Source organism: Papilio machaon, chromosome 25, assembly GCF_912999745.1.
Source record: "Papilio machaon chromosome 25, ilPapMach1.1, whole genome shotgun sequence".
NCBI lineage: Eukaryota > Metazoa > Arthropoda > Insecta > Lepidoptera > Papilionidae > Papilio > Papilio machaon.
In genome coordinates, this window is record NC_060010.1 from 2,940,402 (window position 1) to 2,942,543 (window position 2,142).

The 2,142-nt window shown below is 30.2% G+C and overlaps 1 non-coding gene across 1 annotated transcript; it reads left to right on the top strand.

Annotated features, from left to right (window-relative positions):
* Window positions 1-1,804: 1,804 nt before the first annotated feature.
* Window positions 1,805-1,877, top strand: Trnar-ccu. Its single transcript has one exon. It is a non-coding gene; the product is annotated as a tRNA-Arg (tRNA).
* The last annotated feature ends 265 nt before the right edge of the window (window positions 1,878-2,142 follow it).

Genomic DNA, 2,142 nt, shown 5'->3' on the forward strand with positions numbered 1-2,142 from the left:
CGGACGGAGTCGTGGATAAAAGCTAGTTCTATATAATTATTCGACATACAACGTTTGTAAAAGGAATCTAAATTCCGATGCCAGCGCCATCTCACATCTTACTCTGACATTTCAATTTCTACATACTTCCCGTACATTGGAAGATTTTTCATACTAACATCAATTCGTACGAGGCGACAACTCGGAATTATTGTATGCAATTTGTTATTGGATGTTAGCAAAAATATTTTATTTTAACTTATACAATCGAAACTAAGATGAAATTTTTGTTTTGCAAATTCATTTTGTGTTTTGTCTACAAAATAATTTCAAATATGGAACGTTATTAGTACAATATTTATTAGTTGATTCATCTCAAACTTTGAACATAATTCAAATGTCAATAATTCAACAAACAGATTAGCTAACTTTATTTAAGATACTTCGATGAATCGCTGTTATGCCGTACAGACTACGCAACGCCCATATGGCATCATCCTCAATTACCCTTTATCAAAGAATTTCCTAGTCGGTATTTAATATCGATAATGAATCGAATTAAATAAAATTTACTTATTTCCTACTTTCTTTCTATACCTTTTACGAATAAAATATGTATTTTACAACAGTATTTTCATTTGGAATCCTTTTCTGTTAACAATGTTGATAGAGTGGATGCTTGCGAGTGAGTATGAACGCATACAAACTACTAAATTGAATTTGCACCCCACTGACAATATATCAAGTGCACGAGAAGCGTGATATATTCAACTGTAGTTTTTTTATTACGTTATATCAACGCTGTTTTTTGAAATACAATTTTTTAAGAGCCCTTGCTGTGTTGCATGTAATAGGAGATTTGACATATGGTGACGGATGGTCACTATGATGTACTAACCCACTTTAATATAAAAAATATAATTTTGTATTATACTAGCTGTCGCCCGCGACTTCGTCCGCGCGCAGTAAAAAAAAAATGAAAAATAGATGTTGGCCGATTCTCAGACCTACTGAATATGCTCACAAAATTTCATGAGAATCGGTCAAGCCGTTTCGGAGGAGTACGGTGACGAAAACTGTGACACGAGAATTTTATATATTAGATAGATTATGTCCCAGATAACCTAAAAAAGTACTTAACTATTTTAAAAGTTATTTTAATTATTGAAAAGATCTATTAGTAAGTGTAAAAAACATTTTTCTTATAATTTCGTAAAAAATGAAAGGCTTATGATATGTATTATGTCATTATTATTTTTACACGGAGAAACCTACTTAGTATAAAATAAGGTAAAAAATTATATAACCAAAAAATGTATCTGATATGTATTTTTACTATTTTTATGTTTTTACATTTCTTAACAATTTAAAATTCCAAAAAATAATTTTGGTGGGTATGTGTCAAACTTATACTTGTAAAAAGGTTATACTTCGCTCGCTGGCAGTAAAGACGGACTGGCCGGAGAGAAAAAACCATTTGCGTGTACAAATATTAAAAAGTTAATTTTGACATTTGTTTTGAAAACTTATGAGTACTTTTAATTTTCGAAAAGAAAGTGTTGTATTTCATTAATGATTTAATAAGTGTATAACTATTTTATGACATAACTTGTTAAAATTTACTAATTTCAGTGAACAATGGTTATTACAGAAAATACTATTTATTTGTACGTTAATTGTGATATCCTGAAGATTAACGTTCATCGTTAATTTTACTACTATTTTAACACATATGCAGAATCAGAGGTGAGTGAATTTATGACATAACTCCAGTTACGTCATTGGTGTAGATAAAATATCCTTATAATTTCATATTAGCGTGCAAGCCCCTGTGGCCTAATGGATAAGGCATCGGCCTCCTAAGCCGGGGATTGTGGGTTCGAGTCCCATCAGGGGTATCTACTAATCTTTTTATCGCCTGTAAAGTTTTAGTTTATCTCTTTTACTAGGAATTTAATGATTTATTTTTATATGTATTTTGTATATTTTCAATGTATTATCTACTTGGTTAGTATAGCTTCTTAATTTCCGTATTTCTTTATAAATGTAATACAAGAAAATGTGATGCAGAATTTTCTGTTACTGGTATTATTTACTAACATTGAAATCTTCCATTAAATTTAAGGGTTGTCTGTATGTAATCGAAATCACTCGTGTATATTA